The sequence below is a fragment of the Orcinus orca genome, chromosome 6, assembly GCF_937001465.1.
Source record: "Orcinus orca chromosome 6, mOrcOrc1.1, whole genome shotgun sequence".
Taxonomy (NCBI): Eukaryota; Metazoa; Chordata; class Mammalia; order Artiodactyla; family Delphinidae; genus Orcinus; species Orcinus orca.
The window spans coordinates 22607988-22629473 of NC_064564.1; the positions used below are offsets into that span (position 1 = coordinate 22607988).

Sequence of the window (21486 nt, forward strand, 5' to 3'; positions counted from 1 at the left end):
GCTGAGCCTGCGTGTCCAGAGCCTGTGCTGTGCAAGAACTGGAAATAGTGAGGATCCCCTAGAGCAGCTGTCCCCAACCTTTTCGGCACCAGGGACCGGTTTCGTGGAAGATAATTTTTCCACGGATGGGGGGTGGCGGGGGCATGGTTCAGGTGGTAATACGAGCGACGGGGAGCAGCAGATGAAACTTTGCTCCTTTGCACGCCACTCACCTCCTGCTGTGTGTTCTGGTTCCTAACAGGCCTAAAAAATTCGTTTATTTTTTTCCAGAATCTTACGGAAAAACCCGAGCGAACTTTTTGGCCAACCCAATACATACACATGGTAGCTATTACAAGTAATACTACAATTTCTATGTGTCAACCCCAAGGCTACTCAGCCTCCTCTGAACAGCACTTCTTCCCCACCTTTGTGTGCACTCATCCCTCATTCGAAAAGCCGTTCTCTCTTTGTCAAAATTTGAGACCTAAAATGCAATCCTTACTCACACCTTCTCTGATCATCCCAGGTAGAATGATGGCTCCTTTCTCTAAAGCTCCATCCGTGCCTCTTGTGCTTCATCCATCCACACAGCACATGTGTGCTGCCCTGGGGGGTGGGGACCGCTGCCCTAGAGGGTTTGAGTGGAGGGGTGGCAGAAACAAACTGGTGTACCTCCCTTCAGGCTGTCTTCCCCCATTCCAGTTATAATCAGAAGTCAGCCACCTCAGTCTTCCCCCGTCTGACACTCCCTGGGCAGAGCCATGCCTGGTTTTAACGCATTAGCCTTAGTGCACCCTCAGGACCCGAACTTCATGCAACACCTGGAATCCCACTTAACTGACCCTTTGTCCAACCAAAGCTTGTAAGGTTAGGTCCCCTCCTAGCTCAAATGCTAGAAGTTGAAAGTGAGGGTGGTAGAGAAAATGATAGCGTTAGAAAGGTACTGCGTAAGATTACAATCTGTAAACAGGCCTCAACTTTCACCTGAAACTCAGTCCCTGGGAAGGAGTTGGAAACCTTTGCCTTTGAATTGTCTTCGGAGTGGGAGCGCCAGTGGTCTAGGCTCCAATCTGCAATCCTGGCACGGTGAACCAATGCCCCTCACTAGGCTGCTGGTGCCGTCTTTGAACCTAGAAGTCCAGCCTTTTTGCAGGGTTTGGGGGTTGGAGTGGGGAGATGGTGCTAGGAAAATGAAACTTGTAAGAAGAAGGGGTGATAAGGAAGGACGTGAAAAAGAAGTGGGGAAATAAGAAGAAAAGGACAAAAAGAAGGAATGGGGAAAGAGAAAGAGGGGGAGGAAAAAGACCGAGCAGACGGGTCTGTCCGCAGCGATGTGCTGAAGCTGAGATCGGAGAGTTGGGGGAGCCGGGACCCAGCTCAGGAGGCGGATGCAGGCGAGCCGGAGGTCGAGAGCAGCCCCAGCTGTCAGCTGGGAACAAAGGCCGCCGAGCCGCAAGGACCAGCCGCCGGCAGCGCCTGGCCAATGAGCGGCGCCGGCTCGGGCCCCGCCCAGCCCAGCCCCGGCCCGCCCTGGCCAATGAACGGCGCCGACCCCGCCCCGGCCCGCCCGGCCCGCCCTGCCCTCCAGCCAGCCCGCGGCTCCGGGACCCGCGCGGAGGCCGGCGCGCCGGGAGCGGGCGGGCGCCGGGAGGGCGGCGAGGCCGAAAGTTTCTCTGCCCGCCTAGTCCAGCAAGCCGGAGCCGCGAGCAGCCGCGGTATCCGCCCGGCCCGGCAGTTCTGGGAGAAGAAAGACGGGAGCACATCGCAAAACGCACTGAAAAAAAAAAACTGAAGTCAGCCCCAGGCGCAGGGGCAGGTAAGGTGCGGTGGACGAGGGTCTCGCTCCCTCCAGAGGAGGGTCTACGGCCCCGACAGGGCGCCCCAGCTCCGGGGAAATTGCGCTTCCCGCGGCGTGCCAGGGCGTCCGTCGGTCTTTGTCTGTCTGTGCCGGCGTCTGTCCAGGTGTCTTTGTCTCCGCATGTAACTGTCAGGGTCTCCCCTCTGCCTGGGCGCGTGCGGTGGGTCTGGTACCAGCCCGGAAGAAAGGAGGGTGCATCCGTCCTTCCGTCTTTGTCTCCGTCTCCTGCAGACGGGGTTTATCTACTGCAAGCCCAGAATCTGATCTGGGGGGACATAGGTGTTGGGTGACACCGATGTCCAGAGATGAGGAAGCTGGAGGTGTGCGTGAGGGTCTGACAGCTGGGGCCTGGGCACTGAACTTTGCTGTCTGGAACTTTGAAGATGGGCTGTGTCCGCGCTGGTGGTGGGGACACGGATGCAGTTAGAGGTTTGGATTGTTTCACTGAAGGAGTAGGTCACGGGATGAGGTGGATAGAGCGGGGGCGATGAACCTGGCCCCCTGGAGCAATTCAGCCAAAGCAACACACACACACAGTCTCACACCTACACACGCTGAGCGTCTGAAGTTTCTGGGTCCTTCCTCTTCCATTCCATCCACATCCTCTCGCTGCCATCAGCCCCTCTGCTCTGGTCTTGGGTTCTGGCAAGTTTGAGGAGGTACCAAGCTCTGCAGAGCCCTTGGGAGGAGCTGTGCCAGGTAAGGATCTTCTGCTCTGCCAGCAGTACAGCCTAATCATGGGAGCTGAGATGCCCAGCCACAGAGAGATGAGTTGTCTGCTTGGCGCTTCTTTCTGCACCAGAGACCCTGCAAAAGAGCCTGTAGGTAGGGGCAGGAGAGCGTCTGTAACCTGAGCTTCCTCTAAGTTCAAAAACAATTTTCCCTGGACATGCTGAGGAAAATACAGGTGTTGGAAATATATGTATATATGTACGCACATGAAGATGGGTATCTGAGACAGCATTTACGGGGAGGAAGGCTGTTTGCGTTCAAGGGTGGAAGAGAGCACAGTCTGTGGGTGAAGTCTGTGGACAGAAGCGTACACACTAATCAGGTGTGGGGTTTACACCTTGTATTTATCCAGCACCTTTCTTCTTGAGGTGTTTTCTGCGCATCATAGACGTTACCTCATTTGGTATCTCCTTTACTCTCGTGACATAACTATATTTATCCAGCACCTTTCTTCTTGAGGTGTTTTCTGCGCATCATAGACGTTACCTCATTTGGTATCTCCTTTACTCTCGTGACATAACTACCAGGTGAGCATGAAGCACGGCTGACTCTGTGTTCTGCCAGTGAAAAAAGTGAGGCCCCAGAGCAGCAGGGCTTTCCCAAGGTCCACAGCTAATGGGAGCAAAGTCAGGCGTAGCAAGTGGACTCCCCAGGCACGAGGGTTCAGCTGGGTAGATGTGAACGTGGGACACTCGCTCTGCCGGCAGTGAGAAGAAACTCAGGTGTAGAAAGCAGAGTGTCTCTTTGAAGGTATCAGTGTGTGAGCCAGAAGGAGGATGGGACATTTGAGATGGTGGGTTTTTTTTTTTTTTTAACATTGATGGCAGTCTCTGCGATTCACAAGGTAGAACCTGTTTTAATAGTTCAGCTTGTGTGTCTGCCTGTCTGTAGGAGGAGCCCCTCATCTGGTCTGCCCCTGTGTCCAGGTAGATGTGTGTCAGGGTGGCTGCCGTCCAAGGGGTGCTGTTGTGCAGTGAAGGCTGGGGAGAGCCAGTGCATTGGGAATGTGTGAGGGAAAGATGCGCCATGCCATTTCGAGAAACCATGTGTCTGCCTGTATGGGCACAGAGGTGGATGGGCTCCAGCTACGGGAAAATGGCTTTCTAGTCCCCAAAATGTATGTATATGCCTTTGCACTTTTTCGACATTCATTTAATAAGTATTCATTGGATGCCTACAAAATGCAAGGCTCTGGAGCAGAAAGTGAGTCTACAAAGACAAAGAAGGTGATTATGGCAAACCTGTGGTTATGCAGCTTACAGAATAGTGTAATGGGGAATATTTAGCAACATTTAATACCCTTCACTAAGTACCCTGTGTGTCCAGTACTTTTTATTCATTATCTCCTTTAATGCTCAGCACAGCCCCACAGGGTATGTGTGATTATTAGAGGAGGAGACTTAAATAACGTTGCCAGGATAGGAAATAGGGGAGCAAGGGTTTGAACTCAGCTCAGCCTTGCCCCTGGCTCTTTCCACTTTCTTCTGTTTTAGTGTCTGTTTTTTTTTTTTGTTTGTTCGTTTGTTTTTGTTTTCTTCGGTACGCGGGCCTCTCACCGTTGTGGCCTCTCCCGTTGTGGAGCACAGGCTCCGGACGCGCAAGTCTCAGCGGCCATGGCTCACTGGCCTAGCCGCTCCGCGGCAGGTGGGATCTTCCCAGACCGGGGCACGAACCCGTGTCCCCTGCATCGGCAGGCGGACTCTCAACCACTGCGCCACCAGGGAAAGCCCTCTTCTGCTACTTTTGAACATGTTTCTTCTGTGCAAAATATTCTTACCCTGTTCCTCTACCTCCACCCAGCCAGCCCCTGCTGGCACTTCAGATTTTAACCATGAGGATCGACTCCTCCAAGAACCTGTCCCCTCTTCTCTCCTGAAGTCTGGGTCACATGCCTTCCTCCGAGTCCGTCATTCCTTGCTCTCCTGGCATTTACCCACGGGCCCCTGAAGAGCCTCCAAAGTTCCTAGAGGCAGAGATCTTGTCGTGAATTCCCAGCTCAGAGTGGTGTTTGGCTGCTAGGAGGAACCCCGTAGGAAATGCATGTTTAATAAAGTAATGGGAGAGAAAAGAGCTGTCAGAGACTCTTGGTGAGAGCACTTTTCCTAGCAGCAGATTTCTGCTTGGGGACACTTTGCTGGAGTGACCTCTGACTTCCTGCTGCTATTACTGGGCCAACGCTTTCAGGGCCTCTGCCTAGATGGGGCTTCTCCATCCTGGTTCCTGCCTCCAGTAGTTCAGGAGCCTAAAGAAAACCCAGCCTTCACCCACCCTGCCCACCTACGCACTCTATCTCCAGGTCCATCGACCGAGAAGTACAATTATACAAGTGGGAAGTGCTAGATGTGATGTTGATTTGGGGTTTTAAAATCCTGCACTTGGAATCCCAGGGGCCAGTGGTTCCAGGGCAATGATGAGGTGTTTCTGGGGTTTGGCCAATAAAAAAGTGTCCAACTGCCTGGGGAATCTTTAGGAGATTTACATGGTTAAGTCTTTGAGTTTGCTTTTGAATAGATCTTTGTGCTGCTGCAGTTTGAAAACCACTGTTCTGAAATGGACATTCTCACTGTGCTGTTGGCAGTGTGAGTTGCTACCATGTTTGGGGAGGTCATCTGGCTTGTGATTTGCCCAAGGTCACACGGTTCAGAGTCCGGTGACTCCCTTCCCATGCCCTTTGCACCACCCCATTATTTCTCATATCAGGATTTCACATACCTTCTCAGGGGTCCATGACAATTTTCGTTTTCCTTTCAAAGATCGTCGCTCAAGTTTGAAAAGCTCCGCATTTCACTCTTTACTAAAGGTCTTAGCCGTGCGAGGTGCCAGGGAGATGGGGGATAAACAAAATGGCTAAATAATGGTTTGAAACTAAAACTTGTGAGGAGGATTGAAGAGGAACCAGCCCCCATGAATCCGTGACAAGTACGTTGAAAACTGGATCATGCTAACTTTGAACACAGCAGCTGCTCCCCGGGAGGGGAGGTAAGCTAGAACTCTCCAGGGTGGAGGTGGCCATGAAGGAACCTTGAAGTTGAACCTAAGGAAGGGATTTATACCTTCCCTTTAGAGAGGAAGCGTAGCAGCAGCAAGGTCATAGCTCCCAGATGCAAGCTGAGAGCCTAGGAGATGGATCTCTCTCTCTCCAAGGGGAGCCCCAGAAGGAGCCTGTTACCTCCTTCTGCCCGGCTTGGCCAGCCACCCGGACCAGACAGAGCTGGGGAATGCAGGGTGGGTGGTCACTCACCTCTTATAACTGCCTCCAGCTGAACAAGTGTGCAGCTTGGCCATGGATGGCCCCCTCCCAGGGTCCAGAAAAGTGGGCAGGGATGTGTCAGCCAAAGTTCGGCAGGGGTGAGTTGGGCTTCTAGCTGCTGATTGGCAAAGCTGCCGCTGTATATGCGATCTCCATCCTGCTTCTCTCACGTGCTTGCTTCCTGCTGGACACAGACTCCCACAAGACGGCCTAACCATCCCTAGGCTTCCTGTTGTAGTGATTTTAGTAGCACTTTTTAATCTTAAAAGGAATATTATTATTATCAATATTATTATTTACAACGCAGATTTCTTCAACAATTTGACAGATGAGAAAATTGAGTGAGCCTGTCAGAGGTACAGGGGGTTCACCCAAGACTTTAAGTGGAATGCTGGAATTTGAATCAGGCCATCCTGACTCCCCGTCAGGGCTGTAACCACCCAACCACTAGGCCTCATTAAATGGATTTAGGTTCAATGAATTGTTGACTAGTGTTTAAAGTGCAGAAGAAAAGAGATTTTTAAAATTACAAGAACTCGATTTCTTCCATAATTATTATAATTCAAGCTTGATGAGAGTCTTAAAGAGTTGTCTTCCCTTTTTCTGTGCCCCCCCACTTCTTATCCCTAAGCACTTGTTAGGCATATAGGTTAGGCTCAGTAAGCGATAAACTAGGAAGTATCTGGCATAATGGGGTCTCTACTTGAGACTTACTTTAAGGAATGTAATGTATCCTATGTCGGTTCTTTCTCTTTATAGCTAGCCAACTCATAAGGTTTAGTCCACGCCACAGTGAAATTATGCAAATTTTGTCTTCACAGAATCTGAATTAACGACATTTCATTAGAATACCAAACTTTATTCCATAATCTAATTCAGTGTTTCCACCTTATCCATATGCAAATAAGTCCCAAACTAAAAAGAGATTAGCAGTCTCTTTGCTGGTAATGTAAGCAGTGTGGAAACCAGATTTGGGAGGTGATCACACATGGAGGCTGCCTCCCAGATGAGGACGGAATTGGATGGAGGGAAGGTGGCAAGAAGTTGCAGTGAGGATCGAAGGGAGGATAGAAGAGACAGAGGACAGAGTGTGTGTGTGTGTGTGTGTGTGTGTGTGAGCGCGTGCACACTAACAACTAAAACTAATTGTCCTAATCAATCCAACAGAGAGGTGATTTTTCTTACTAAGTGACAGGCCAAATGGTTGTCTGAACAGATATGATGTAGGCTTCTTTCAGTGTCTGGAACGAAGGCAGTAAAGAGCTGCCCTCCCCAGATCACCCACAGATTTGCTTCCATGTCAGCTAATCACTGTGGGAGAAGATAACTGCCTTCAACATGGCTGCGGGCAGACACACACACACGCACACACACACACGCGCGTGCGCGCGCACACACACACGCACACACACACACCCCTTGCATTCTCTTCATCTCTGCATCTCAAATAAGCTCTCCTCTGATACCCACACTCACAGTCACATCCCACAACACCAGTCCTCAGACTCCTGGCTGGCAGGCCCTGCAAGCTCCACACCTGGGTCCACTGGGTTGGCCTCTCTCTGGGGCACGATCGGCAGTGTGCTTGGGCAGCCCCCTCCCCAAGACCACAGAACCTCCATTTCTGCCATGCCCAGAGCAGTCTTTCGGGCTTCAGGGCTGCATATCCTCCCAGGCCCCAGCATCCACTAGAAGAAGAGGGGTCCATCTGGATGAAACTCCCAGCCCCAGGGGTGTACAAGGACACACCTCTCTCAAAGGTGTCAAGAGTAGAGCTGAGATTGGGGGTGAACATGGCTCTGAAAATCAGTCCGTGTCTCAGGACAAACCCGGCTCCATGCCTGACCTAACCTTTATGCACAGACTGCCAGGTGGCTGAGGCAATCCCGGCCCCGGGCACCCGGGCAGGGCTGCGCACTTGGCTCGCTGGTCTGTTGGCTCTGGGGGCATCTTCACTCTCCTTGCTGTTTGCAAAGCTATTTGCTGCTAAATCACCCTCCTCCTGGCACCCTGGATTGCTAAATTGGTCTCAACTTGCTGTACTTCCACCCACCACCTTAGTCATTATTCCCTGGCAGCATTCAGAGAGTGGGTGGAAAGCAGCCGAACATTATATTCCTGCTGAAGAGAGAGAGAATTGAGCATAGGCACGCAAGGAAAGGGGAGAGGGAAGGAGGTAAGAGAAATCGAAGGAGGCAGGGAAACAAAGCTGGGGCTTGCCAACACCTGTTCCCGTGACCCCAGTCACCCTGGGTGGTGGGGCAGTGGGCCACAGGTGAGTGAGTGCTGGCCCAGTGGCGAGGAGGAGACCAGGAGGAGACCCAGGCATTTCAGGGTAAGAGGGGTACCCTCGCTACTGGGGCTGCCCCTGCCTGGTCTGGTCCTTTAGTTCTCCAATAGGTACTGTCACGCCCCTTGAGCATCTGTTCCCACGTATTAAAATTTAGCTTCTGTCCTTCCTCCCTGCCTAGATGATAAACTTCTCTGGTTTTTTTTTGGCCGTGCCATGTGGCTTGTGGGATCTTTAGTTCCCCAACCAGGGATTGAACCTGGACCCTCAGCAATGAGAGTGTGGAGTCCTAACCACTGGACCGCCACGGAATTCCCGATGATAAACTCCTTGAAAGAGAAAGTGTGTCATGCCTCCAGTGTGTAGCACCAGGCCCTGGACACAGTCAGGGCTCAGCCCCCCACATGGATGAGACTGGTGGTGGTGAGGCCTACGGTGGCCCTTCCTACCCAGCCATTTCAGATCTCCCTGTGCTGTCCAGTGGCCATGGGGTCTGGGATCCCAGGCACACGAGAAGAGGAGGAATCACAAGGGAGCTTTCATGGCTTGGTCTACTATCTGCGTGAGGAAACTTCAGGGAGGGAAAGGGTTAATATCACAGAAGGACAGACCAGAGAGGGAAGCAGAAACTTGGCGGCCTTCTGTCCTGGAGCTGAAGGCTGGAGTGATCTCCAGCCAGGAGATGGGGCTGTCTTGGAGAGCTTGTCCAGAGCCCAGGCAGTGCCCTGGGGCTGGCAGGGGGTGGACAACAGAGTCGCTTCTCATGTCTGACAGCAGCGACAGCATCAGGCGGAGCAGAGTGACCTTGACAGGAGCTTTTCTGAGTCCCTGATAACGTTTGTTTGGTCTCCCAGGGAGAGGCTGGAAGGGGAACTCAGTGCCAACCCAAGCTTGCCTGAAAGCCGGTGGGCCCCCCAACCCAGCTTCCTTCCCTCCCACCCTTTTCTCAAGGAAAATAATGGGCAAACCCTGAGAACAGAAGCTTCCACACATCTAGGGAGGCAGGGACACCGGGGAACCACACTGAGAATGTCAAGGGGCACAAGTCTGGGCGAAGGAGCCCTGAGGCCACCCTTGACCTTCTGCCAGTCGCCGAGGGGCAGCTCTGTCCCGAGTGTCTGGAGGATGCCTGGGTTGTGTCCGCCTCACCACCTCAGGGACGAGGTCAGGGGCGGCAGTTTCAGAAGGACACTTAAGGACTCGGGGCATCTCCCTGATTTATTGCAACCTTCAGATACTTCAGCCTCGGCTCCTTTCTGCTCCTCCGCCTGGCAGGGCATCTCAGCAGTACACCCAGAGGAGGGAGGGGGGGAGGGATTAGGCTGTGCTCACATCCTGGGGAGACAGCCTCCTCCTTCTGGCTGATCAAATTCCCCCAGCCCCTACGCCTCAGCGGCGCCAGTAGACAAACCGCACTGCAGGCAGGTGGGGAAAACAAGAGCCGCTGGGCAGAGCCCCTAGCCTCCACCTGCACTGGGAAGGGAGGGCTCCACCCCAAGGGGCCCAGGAAGGAGTCCCAGCTGCCTGAACTCCTCCCCTCGGAGGGCCTGCAGCTGCCCGGCTCAAAGGCTCTGCACTGCACCGGCTGTGGGCGGGTAGGGGCAGGATGCTTGGCTTTTCCCGAGATGACATCTCATCTACCAGAATAACCAGGAGCACCAGGCTTTCAGCTTCCCCTGGCCTCCTAGTAGGGCCTCAGCCAAGTGTTGACTTAGAAACTTCTCTGGGTGATGGACTCATTTCTATGCTAGAGCTATATCAGGACCTCCAAGGCCAGGGTTCCAAGATTTATCAGGAAACTAAAGAGCCTGCCTTGAAGCAATGCACCCCTGCTCTGCATAGAACACAAAATCTCAGGGTGGAAAGGACCCTTAAATACCATTTTTGGGGGGGCCTCACCATGCAGCTTGCAGGGATCTCAGTTCCCTAACCAGGGATCGAACCTGGGCCCTCAACAGTGAAAGCGCAGAGTGCTAACCATTGGACCACCAGGGAATCCCCATAAACACCATTTTATATGCCTCAAAATCTTCTTCCTCAAGTCTTTTTTCTACTTAGCTCTAAGAGCTGCCGTTTTGGACCCCAGGAACCCACTTAATTCTCTTTTAGTTCAATTCTTTTAAAGTCATAGAATGGTAGGTTCACATCAAATACTCTGCTGAAATCCGGGGGGCATCACTGGCCTGGTATTGGGACAAGAGACAGACACATTTTAAAAAATCACAGTACAAAGCCCAGTTGGTCTAAAACATCTTCTTGGAAGATACAGAATTTGAGAAGGACCCTGTGGGCTGGGTGTGATTTGAAGAGATGGGAGGAGTAGGTGGCACAGGTAAGGGACCGAAAGTGGCAGGGAAACAAAGGCAAGTTGAGTCAAGTCGAGGAGGGCCTTTCGTGAGTTTGCATGTGACTTGGTAGGCAGTGGGGAGCCACTGGAGTCATAGGCAGAGGAGTGGTGTGGAACAGACCTTTGTTTTCGGAAGTTCATCTGTCAGTGGAGTGTAGGATGGATTTCAGGTGGAGAGGCTTCTTTCTAGGAGTACCATTAGTTATTAGAACACCTTTCTAGCCTTCTCCTAGCTGATAGCACACATTCCCAGAGATCCCATGCAGCCTGGAAATGTGGGGTAGCCAAGGCTTCAAGGAGAGGGAAGTTTCTAGTCCAAGATCAAAGGTTGATGTGTTGCGTCTAGGCCCTATTTATAACAGGAGACATAGGGAACACCTCCTAGCTTTGGACCTGGAAGGAATCATGGAGGGAGGGGCTGGGGGCTTTTTTTGTTTTAATGGATGGAGACAGAGGCCTGGGTTGGAGAGGGACTTAATTGCTCAGGGTCCCATAGCTGGTTAGTGCAGAACCAGGATTGGTGCCCCACTTCAGACTCCTTGCACTCACCCACTGCTAATTGTGGACAAGGACTGGGGGCCAGTAGGACTCATCAGATCCTCAAACCTGGGATGTCAGGCAGGTTTGCCCCAGGGGACGTATGAGAGCTTGTCAGTAGTGGGATGCTCTCAGTCATCTTTGTGGGTTTCTCCCTGCACTCCAGTGACAGCTGATACCCACGGCCTCCGTTTTCCTCTCTTGTCTTCCTTCTTGTTTCTCTGAGTGCTTCGGATGTTCTGTTTCCTTCTGTTCCTCTGCCGGTTCCTTTGTTCTAAGTGTTCTGAGGAGCTCCCGGCTGACATGACAGTGAAGGTTTACGAGGCCAGTGGCTGTTGCTACCAGTTGGCACCTTTCAAAACCTTTCAAAAATGAAAAACAAGGTCTTTGCCTCTGTCTCATGTGTACTCAGTTTAAAGCAAACTCAGACAGAATGGGAGGATTGCAGGTGCCCCCAGCCACACTGACCACCAGCGCGTTGATGCCACATCAGGAGAGATTCCCAGACAGGAGGCAGGTGTGCATCCCAGTGTCAGGAGAGGCAGCTCTCATCAAGCAGGGACCTCCTTCAGTCTCAGAAGAACAGGGTACCAGGAATCCCCTGCCCACAGCTCTGAACCTCTCAGAACACCATTCCTCACCTTCCTCTGGAAGTTTCCTCAACCAGGTACCTGCCCAAGAGCTTCCCTTTTGCCTGCTGAAAACCCAGCTAGCCAAGGGAGGGGCAAAGCTGTGGCAGTGTCCTGTGAAGTCTCCAGTGAGGTGATACCTGGAGACAGGCCCTTCCTCCAGGAAACACTCCAGCCCATGCCCTGTGCCCTTAGGCTCCCAGAGCAGTTCGTCTTCACCTGAATGCAACCTACAGTCCTAGTAGAGAGAGCAGGTGAGTCCTAAAGGTGAGGCATGGGTTTTTTCATGCTTGCCAATCCTGTGGGCAAGTTTGCGAAGGGACAGCAGAAAGAATGTGTATTTGGGAATCAGACAGACCAGTGTTCGGATCTCAGCTCTGCTACCTAATAGCTGTGTGGCATTGGGCAAGTCACTTATCCTGTCTGAGCCTCAGTTGTCTCATCTGTAAAATGTATTGTGTCCCACATAGAATTTTTATGGAAAGTACAAGAGCCAGTATAAGTGAAAGCACATGAAACATACTAGGAGCTCAATTTATGTCAGTCTCATCCCCTTTCCATCAGCTCTAATGGAAGGGAACCCAGCAGGAGGCTGAGTTGTCTATGCAGGAGGGTCACGAGCCCTCGGTCCAGGCACATGTCCAAGGGGTCAGGCGATGCCACCTGTGACAGCTTCCCTTATCTGCTTACTCTGGCAAAGGGGGCTAGTTGTAGCTAAAAACATATGGGAGGGAATCCCTGACACCTCTGTCACTCTGGGTCTCCATCCCCATTGTCAATTTGACTAAATTAAAATTGACTTAATGAAATTATGTAGAACAGATGAGCAAGACATCACTGAAAGCCCTGATGTCAAGACTCAGCACTGAAAGTGGATCTCTGGCTCACATTGGCTTACGCCAAATGCGTGTGCAGGGGAGGAGGGGGGAGAGGTGAGGGCTCAGGGGTCCTGCCGGTCAGCGGGGTTTCCCTCTGCCTCAGGAAGACCCCGCAACACCATCCTGAGCACACGTGTGGGACAGAGTTTAGGCGGGGAGGATTTCTCCCCAGGGTGAACGGCTGGATAGGAGGGGTTTATCCTGCGCCCCTTTCTTCCTTCCTTCCTCCTGCCTCTTGCTTCAAAGCCGATGTCTTTCCCATCTGGATCATTTTCTGGATCAGGTAGCACATAAGGTCAGGAAAGGGGGAGAAAGAAAAATAAAATGAAACCTTTCTCTCTGCATTGTGTTCATGGGAGATGTACAGCTGCGAGATGGCCCAGGTCTGGCTGACGCTCCTATAGGAGAAAGCAAAAGACTGAGGGATCGAATGCTGCATTGGAAAATCAGAGGGACATCTATTCTGCCTAAATGGCATTTAAACAAGACGGGAGCGGGCAACCTGGGGGCCCCAGGAGAAGCTGCTCCTGTTTGGGACACACATTCCCCTCCAGGGTCACATACCGGAATCCTCCCAAGAGAGACAAGCAAGCTGGCGTTGAGCGCTCCTTGCAGGAGAGCTCAACATTGCCTTTTTTCTCCTCTTCCTCTGTGTGTGTGTGTGTGTGTGTTTAGTGCAGAAAACAGAACTGAGGTGATTTCCTCTACCTGATCTGACGTTAGAGCCTATCTTCAGAGTCCAGCAATTTCTCCATTCTAGCATGTTGGGATCTGTTGGGGAGAAGGCACGTGGCTTTTAGGAACATCTGGGAGAGGGGATGCCAGCTCAGCTGTGGGGTGTCAGATGCTAGGACTCAGGGAGCTTGCCCAGATCAAAGGAAGCCTGGGACTCGCCTCTGGGCCATTCCTCCGCTCAGTGGCTCTCCCTGCCCCCAGCCACTGAGTGGAGGTGGTGCCCTGGATTCCCCCACTCTGTCCTCCCCTCTTTCCTCCCGGGACTCAGGTGAAAAGGATGCCCACAGGAGGTCCTGTTCAGTCTTCCTCAAGGAGGTAGTGGCAGAAAGTGAGGGCTGAACAGTAGACGCAAGAGATAAGAGGAGGCCAGCATGGACACGAGGGCCAGAGACTCACAGAAATGCCTCCAGGGAAGACAGAGGCGTCTGATCTCATCCACACCTGGGGCTGGGGGTGGGGGTGGGCAGGCACGAGAAGGTGGCTCTAGCTACACCCCAGCTTCTAACCCTCTGTACTACCCTGACAAGAGGCTGGACATACCGTGTTTGTGACTATCTTCTCTCCTTGAATATGCTGAGTTCTTCCTGCCTGGGAGGCTCTGTGCTAGTCCCCAGGGATATCAGAGTGTCCTTGGGAGTTTACTGTCTATTGGTGATTTCTGAGCACTTTAAGAGCAATTCTGACTAACAATTGATAGGTGATTACTCATCTTTTTTTTTTTTTAATCTAATCTCTAAAGACCCAAAATGGAAGTGTCCCCATTTCTTTAGATAATGGAAGAAAAGAAATAGAGCCTAGGGACCTGCAAAGTTGAGGAAAATATATCAAGAGATTGAGCCTAGGGTTAGACCCCAGTAGCATCTCAAGACCCGTATGTTAAAAAAAACAAAAAACAAAACCTAGCTGCCATTTACTGACCTCTTAATTATATCCTCATTCCTTTACTAATTAAAACTTCACTCAGTAAGTACAGAAACCCTATGAAGTAGGTACTACTGTCAGTCCCAATTTACAGATAAGGAACTGAAGCTTAGAGAGGCTGCGGCAGGGGCCCAAGACTAGGGCTGAAAGGAGATAAAGGGGGTTACAGACCTAACCCAGAGCACAAGGGTTGGTGAAGGAGGGACCAGAGTTAGGGTGATATCTGGAGGAGCTGGCAAAGCCTGCGTGGGAGCCGTTGTCCCCGGCTGGTGGTGAGGTCTGCCTTGGGCAGATGGCTGCGTGCCTGACCCTGACACCACTGGAGATAAAGGACTAGTGCGCTGTTGACTGTAGCCACATTCAAAGCCAAGCACTGCCACTCGCCAGGTATAAAACCTGAGGCCTCGTTTTCTGCATCTGTCAGATGGGGATAATATTATTGCTCCTTCTCAGGGCACCTTGGGGTGCAGCTTGCATCCAGTCTTGTGTATAGAGCGCTCCGTCCAGTACCTAAGGAAATAGCAGATGGGAGCTTAAGAGGAACCTCTGTCCCCCTGCTTGACATCCCTGGACTCTGCTGTCTAGCTTGGGCATCCTCCTCTGGCCAGAGGAGGTGAAAGGAGAGGGCAGCTGTCCCCCACCCCCACCCAGCCTTTCCTGGGCAGCGGTGACCTCCTTCTTGAGCTGTGGGAGGCTGGCCATCAGCCTGTTCAGAGGAGGCTCCCAACGGCATCCAGGTCCTGATTGTTCAGCAAGGCAGAGACTCAAGAATTCCCCAGCTGTGTGGGGGAGGGAGGGAGACAGTGGGAAGGAAGCCCTGCTCAGTGCTCTGTCATCACAGACAGCTTCAACCGCTCTTCTCTTTGGGAAGGACGAAAAGAGCTGAAGTGGAGGCGGAAGACCAAGCCCTGGAGGCTGGGAGAGGGGAGCTGAGCAAGATAGTGCAGCCCCCCCTGGCCCAGAGGACCCCACCGGGAGCAGCTGAGTGGAGGAGACCCTACCCTGCCTGGTGGTGGCTTAGCCACAGGTAGCCTGAGGGAGAGGAAGACAGCCAGGACCGCATTCCCCCTCCCCCTTCTCCCTCCCATTCCACCTCTGGGCACTACTGAGGCCTCACTGCCAACCTCGTCCTAAAGGTGACATCACTCCGCCAGATAGGGAGGCTGAGTCAAGAACCAGGCAAGCTCAGGAACACTCGAGAGCCAGGAAGGAAAGGAGAGTACAAGGAGGGAGAGAAAGAGTAGGTGGGCGAGTTTATAGATTTAGTTTCTCACTGAGTGTCTCAGTCAGCTTGGGCTGCTATAACTAAATACCGTAGTCTGGGTGGCTTAAACAACAAACATTCATTTCTCACAGTTCTGGGGGCTGAGATAACGGGTAAACCCCAAGCACCTTGTTGGGGACTTGCTAACTCTTACCTGTGTGCAGAAGAACTGAGGCACGGCAGGGACTCGATACTAAGGGTGCAGTTAGTAAAGGAAGGAGAACATCAGGTTGGGAAAGTCAGTGAGCTCTCGAGGGCAGGATTTGCTGGGCCAATTAAAGGAGGGAGAATCCCGATGGAGAGAAACAGCACAAGAACCATAAGAAAACCACCTTGAATCGACCTTGAGAAAGGTCCCGGAGACCTGAATAGGATGGAATGTTGGTACCGCACTTTGCAGTTTGTAAAGCCATTTCACATCCACCGTGTCATTGATCCTCACTGCACAGCTATGAGGTCACATGTAAGATCTTTATGCCCTTTTTAGAGATAAGAAGGGGGCTCAGAGAGTTAAGAGTCTTGGCCAAGTTCTGTCCATGAGGAAGTCAATGGTAAGATAGGTTTCAAACACAAGCCTTTTGATTTCCCGTCTTAAAAGAGAGGTTTGCTGACACTATCAGATGCTGCTGTGGGTCTTGATGAGATAGGCCCTGGGAGCAGGAAAGGTTATCAGGAAGACAAGTGATGTGAGTGTTGAAATCTGTGTTTAGAAGACCTTTGTGCAGAAGAAGGTTAGTGGGAAGAGAGGTGCAGGCCCTCTTAAAAGTTATTGCCACATGCCAAGCAGAGACGATGCAGGCACTCAGGGAGGACAAAGCAGGGGGTGCAGAGGGAGGAACCCCAGATGGGCCAGGTACCCACCCGGTCAGGACCACAGCTCCGTATGCGTGGGACACATCCACATGAAGAACACACCTCTGGGGCTTCTGAATCTCAACTTCCCATTTAAAAAAATGTGAAACGTACATATCTTTTACCCTTTCTCATGATTAAAACCAAACCAAAACACAATAAACTCTTTCCCCCTCATCCATTGCTCTGCTGGCCCCCCTCATCTGCTCTGCTGGACCCCTTTCTCCAGCTGAGGGCTGCGGGCTCCCAGCTTCTAACACGGTGACCTCGTTAATCTTCAGAGGACAGTCTCCTCCGGCCTCCCAGAGACGGCCCACTTTGGTCTGTGCTCACCCTTTTAGCTCGGTCCTTACATCCAGTGACTCCCTTTAAATGGCTGTGCTGTGACCTGTGCTCCCTCAGCATGAGGCTGAACTTGGCAGTGGGTGTACACCAACAATCCTTTCTTTCCACTCAAAGCATGTTTGGTCACTGATCTCACCAGAGCCTCTCAAAGTGTCTGTATTGGTGAGAGCAGTTACCACACTGGCCACGAGCAGATGACGGAGGGGAGCCCTGGAGAAAATGACTCACTCAAGACCATATAAGACCACACTAGTCGATGGCCCAGAGGAGCAAGTTCAAGCCTCTTGTCCATTGTCATTACTATTCCACTGTTAAAAAACAAAACCAAACCAAAAAGCCCATGCAGGAGTTAGGGGGTAGCTGTAGCTTGAGCAACTCCGAGATTCCCTATGTTGGGTCAGTTTTACCTCTCATGAAAGCCCAACTGTACACTTGGAAGATTTCCATGGATTCTAGTCCAGAAGGAAGTACAGCCTCTGGAGAGCTCTCTCCTCCGTCTTCCCACCCCAGTGGAAAGGCCTGGAGCTGGGCAGACAGAACTTGGCAGCTACACAGGCCAGATGTGCTGGGGACAAGGCAGGCCAGCAGTCTGTCCTCGGGGGCCTGCGGTACAGCCAGGATGCTCCAGCCAAGCTAGCATCTCAGCAGTACTTCTACACTCCTTCCTGGTATGAACTGCTTCTCTATGTGAGCCATGGTCCCTTGTCTGGAATGGACCATATGTCTCCCCTGAACAACCAGGTGGGGAGGAGAAATTGAAGCAGAAATGGGCTGCCTGCTTGGAAAAGTCTTCTCAAGGAAACTGCTGAACCTGCGTGCCCCTCTGGGCCTCCAGGTCCACCACCCCTTTCCTTATATTTTTAATTTTTTATTTTTTTGGCTGCACCGCCAAAAAATCCTTAGTTCCCCGACCAAGGATTGAACCTATGACCCCTGCAGTGGAAGCGTGGAGTCCTAACCGCTGGACCACCAGGGAGTTCTCCCGCCACCTCTTTCTCATCAGATACTTCCAAGACACCTAAGCATCCATGAAATCTCTCCTCTGAGACCAGGGAAGCCACTGGAGAGGTCCTTGGGCTCAGCCATCCTCTACCGAGCTTTTCTCTAGAGCCATCCCCACCCCACCCACTTCCGAAGCCCCAGAGGGTGGAGCGGAAATGCCAAATTCTACTTAAAATTTCAAATGGGACTAGCACTTATTGAGCACCTATTATATGCAGATACTTTATTTTACATTTGCTATCACATCATCTTATCTTCAGAACCACCCCAGGGTATACATATCGGTGGTTTTCAGCTGGGATCCATTTTGCACCCCCAGGAAACATTTATCAACATCTAAGACATTTTTAATTGTCACAATTGCAGGGGAGGGAGGCAGAGAGTGGGTACAATTGGCCTCTAGTATATAGAGGCCAGGGATGCTGCTAAACTTCCTGCAATACATAGGGCCACTGATTATAATAAAGAATTTCTTAGCCCAGGAAATTCAACTGCAATTTACAAACACAAAAGGAAAAGCTGGGGGTTCAAAGCAGTTGAGTAGCTTCCCCAAGGCCTTACAGCTAGTAGTCAATGACCAGTGACAGTACAGTCAACATCAGTCTGACCTGAAAGCCTCTGCTTTTTTGCTTACAAGATGCTCCCATTCAAGAGCAATGGCCCACCGGGTCCTATCTGTCCTGGCAGAACAAACGTCATTGTTTCTCACAAGGCAAGCAAGCACCGATCTGCACCGCCAGCTAGAAGCCCAGGGAGCAGCTGCTGGTTGTGCAGACTTTTCCCACAGCTTGCTCTGGGGAGTTACAGAGGTATGAGCCCCTGCTTCTTGCCTCCAGAAATCGGGGCTCTCACCTGAGTAGTTATGATATGTGCACGTGCAGAGGCCTTCTAAGTGCCGGTTGAGGGTACTGCCAAGAAGCCCATGGGCATCAGAAGGACTGTGAATCCTGGTGGGAATCAGGGAGTGTCTTTCACGGAAGGGCAGGGCTAGAGTAGGTCCTGGAAGGCCTGGTGGTGGGATTTCATTACTCAAGAGAGTACATCAGGGAGAAATGAGCCTGATTCTGGGGCTAGGTGGGTAAGGGGCTGAGGCTGTAGTTTGCTGCGCAGGTGATAGAATTAGGCCATGATGAAAACACCACCGTTCCACTGATTGTTTTTTCTTATATCATCTATTTCATGGACTTACTTTTGCTCTGCTGCCTCTAATGACTTTCTCCATAGTCCTAACAACCATCTTGTTAACTATTACCTTAAAAATGTTGAAAGACACTGTTTTCATTGAGTTGCGGAGACGGAACAACTGTTCTGCCATTACACTTGGCAGTGTTCTGCCAATTACTGCAGTCCCTAAGCAGTGATTGGAGAGAATATATAAGCAAGTGTGAGCTACGGATCATAGGGACAGACCTGGCTGGTTGGAGTAGAATTCAGTGCAGGCAGGAGGCAGCAAAAATGCCTGGAAGGCACTTGAGAGCCATCTTCTGAAGAGCCTTGAATGCCAGGCTAACAGCCAAGAAGGAGGGTGGAGATTGGGTCTCCAGAACCAGCTGGTCCTGGGAGGAATGGGAGGGGAAAGCCATCTGTCCAGAGTGATGTAGCTGACAGTGTTTTAGACTAGGAACACCCCCGACCCTTCCTCCCTGCCTGCTCCGCAGAGGCCACCAATTCTCCTGGTCCTTCTTGAAATCACATTAGTGCGGTGGACTCCCCAGCCATTAGAGGGGGAGGGTGATTCTGCATTCAGGCGGCGCTGCCCTCTTACTTCAAGTGTCCTCACTGCTAATGGGACATGGGGTCTGAACACATGTGCACACGCCTCCATGCATGTGCCGCCGGGGAGGAATTATCCCAATGAATGTCAATGAACGGTCGGGGACAATGAAGTACAGTGAATGAGTGAGCTGCAAGAGGCCTTTCATGAGGCCTGAATGACAGTGGAACTCGCGAGGAAGGGTGCCAGCCTGAACAGTATCCGCATCCAGAAAATTAGAGAGGACTTTTACGCCTGACAAAACAAGGCTGCAGAAGGAGCCCAAGTCCCTCCAATTAGCACTATTACTGGGCAGATTAAGGCGGGAGGAAGGGCGCCGCCTGATTGTGGTATGCTCTAAGAGGGTCAAGGCCAATTCTTTTCTCTGATGAAACAGGGTGGGGGTGGGGTGGGGTGGTGGGCCTAAGGGAATGAGTGCATCTTCACTACCGCCCTGATAGGAGGGTGGTCCAGGGCTCCTTCAGCGCCACTCTTTCAGTAGCCATTCTACTTCTTGGGATAGAAGCTGAATCAGGAGAAGGAAGTTCAGTGCTGACGACAGCAATTTCTGAGGCAAAAAGCTAGGGATCTGCCATTTTAAATACCAACCCACTAACATTTCTTCTTCCAACCTCTTTGGCTTCCCTCCCTCCTTCCTTTAAGAGTCGTTTGGCCGAGTTTGTGGAGACACAGAAAACAGCATTAGTGTTCAGGAAACCCAAAAACTAGTGTAGGATGTAGGTAAAGAACGAGAGACTTAGCAAGGGAAGGTGAAATCAGTGTGGGGCATCAGCTCTCTCCAGGCCCCCTGTTGTGAAATGACACACAAAGAAGCAAGGAAGACACAGGAAGGCTTCCCGGAGGAAGTGATATTTGAGTGGGACTTTAAAGGGTGGGTTATCACAGGCTGAAGGCTGGGGTCACAGGGACAAGTGGTAAAAGAGATTCTAGGTTAAGCCAACAGCCTGAGCAAGGCTCTGAGGGCAGGATGTGCTGAGTGGTATTTGGAGGAAATGGTGAGCAACCAGGGGAGGGTGAAAGGCGGAACAGAGCTGGAAAAGGGGGCTGGGACCAGATCATGTGGAATCATGAGCACCCTGGGAGTGCAGGTCTCTGAGGAAGGAAATTAGGACAATTGTTGCCAAGGGCTGTAAAGGATCTCAGCCTCAAGCAATCAGGTCTGTGTTTTAGAAATGATACTTCCAGCTGCTGCAATGGGGAAGATCCATTTGCGCTAGGAGAGACCTAAGTCAGGAAGTTCATTCATTCATTCACTGAACTTTTAAAAAACATGTTATTTTAAACTTTGTTTATTGAGGTATAGTTGATTTACAATGTTGTGTTACTTTTAGGTGTACAGCAAAGTGATTCAGTTATGTCATATATATATATATATGTATGTGTGTAAATATATATATATATATATATATATATATATATGCGTGTGTATATATATTCTTTATCGGATTCTTTTCCCTTATAGGTTATTACAAAATATTGAGAATAGTTCCCTGTGTTATAGTCCTTGTTGGGTATCTATTTTATATACACCTTCACTGAATATTTATTGAGCTCAACTGTGTGCCAGGCACTGTGCTAAATGATACAGTGGTGAGACATTCCAAGGGGCTCACAGTCAGTGGGGCTATTTCTACCCTTCTTTGCTGAGGCACGGGCTGCTCCTGGTTGCATGGAGGGGCTCTCACACACAATCTCTTACTGCCCCCTTCCCTCCAGTCCCAGAATCCCCAAACCCTGCACTAAGCCAGGATTGGCAATAGACACAGAGGGCCCAGATACATCCTGTCATTGGGAACCTTGCATGAGATTCTTCGCTCTGCAGTGGATAGAAACAGAGAGGAAGGTAGGTGCTTTTAGGACAGTTTGGGTGATTCGGATTGACATGTATACACTGATGTGTATAAAATTGATGACTAATAAGAGCCTACTGTATAAAAAAGTAAATAAAATTAAATTTAAAAATTTTTTAAAAAACGAATAAAGCAAAACAACTATATCCCAGGATTTCATTATTTATTTTAAATTATTTTATTTTTTTAATTAAATTTGTTTTTTGTTTTAATTTTTGGTTTTTTATTCATTTAATTGTG

At 51.0% G+C, this 21486-nt stretch overlaps 1 protein-coding gene across 2 annotated transcripts in view; it reads left to right on the top strand.

The window, feature by feature from the left end:
• The first annotated feature begins 1565 nt into the window (after positions 1–1565).
• The window catches only part of LZTS1 (leucine zipper tumor suppressor 1), a 49341-nt gene continuing 29420 nt past the window's right edge, over positions 1566–21486 (top strand). The window contains exon 1 of one of the 2 annotated variants that reach the window (XM_033429658.2): positions 1566–1803. The gene's annotated coding sequence lies outside the window, so the exon portion shown is untranslated. The remainder of the gene's footprint in view (positions 1804–21486) is intronic. The other variant, XM_004270618.4, reaches the window with a different exon arrangement.